The 970-nt window shown below is 37.7% G+C and overlaps 1 protein-coding gene across 4 annotated transcripts in view; it reads left to right on the plus strand.

Moving 5' to 3' along the window:
- LOC119581979 overlaps positions 1–970 on the plus strand; it is a 42,572-nt gene that overhangs the window by 35,147 nt on the left and 6,455 nt on the right. Inside the window, exon 1 of one of the 4 annotated variants that reach the window (XM_037930167.1) lies at positions 58–533. The exons of the other annotated variants lie outside the window; for them this stretch is intronic. The gene's annotated coding sequence lies outside the window, so the exon portion shown is untranslated. Of the gene's footprint in view, positions 1–57; positions 534–970 lie in introns of those variants that run through there. 4 annotated transcript variants of the gene reach the window in all.

Consider the following 970-nt stretch of genomic DNA (forward strand, 5'->3'; position numbering starts at 1 on the left):
GACCTTTTACTTCATGACGTGGGTCGTGTTGTGCTTATCAAAGGTCGCTTCCTCTGTCGGACGGCGTCGGATGTCTCCTCGACGGCCCGCACTTCCTCGTTCACATCCTTCGAAAGGTCACTTGCCGAATCTCCTCTGAGTCTTTGAGGAATCTTTGAAGGATTCCTTAAGGAACTTGTCAAGAGCTCGCCAAAGGAGTGCTTTGGAATACGTTGAAGGATTCTCTTAGGAAATATTGAAGGATTCCTTGAGGAAACTTTGAACGAGTGGTCGAGGAAAGTTTAGAGAATTCTTTGTGTGTGTTTGTGAATATTTTTTTGAAGAATTCTTTATGAAAAACGTAGAAATATTCTTTGACAGACTGCTGGCGGAAACTTTGCATGAGTGTTTAAGAAAACTTTGAAATTTTGAATATTTCTTTTAAAAAAAATTAATGGTGTATAAATGAAATATTGAAGGGATTTTGTCGCATCTTGATACGAGGTACTGAAGACTATTAAAGGTACAGAGCACTCTACTTCGAAGAGGTCAAGGTAAGATTAGATAGACCCGTGTGTGTAGAACTCGTGAAGAGAAAGAAAAAAAGTAAGTGATGTATGTAGTATTTGCCTTTACCTGGAAAAGGAAAATTAATGTTCATAAATTTCCCTAAAAACTGTACTGAAAAAAGAGAGAAAAAAATAGCTTTTAATTACATCGCAAAAATATTTAGTTGCATCGAGAAAAATAATAAGTGGAACCTCCGTGTAAAATCATATTTTACCTAATAGGTCCCTAGAGATTTGCATAATTACGTTAAGCAAGAGTAAACCCACTGAAAGGGAAAGGTGATAGAATAAAGCACTTTATATTCCTCGAATGAAAGGTACAGAGGGGGTGGCGAGAGGTTATTGACCTTTCGAGGAAAACGATAGTGTAAGTGGGTACTTTGACTACAATATTTATGGGAGTTTCATCGGACTATGCGCAC

The sequence above is a fragment of the Penaeus monodon genome, chromosome 15, assembly GCF_015228065.2.
Source record: "Penaeus monodon isolate SGIC_2016 chromosome 15, NSTDA_Pmon_1, whole genome shotgun sequence".
Lineage (NCBI taxonomy): Eukaryota > Metazoa > Arthropoda > Malacostraca > Decapoda > Penaeidae > Penaeus > Penaeus monodon.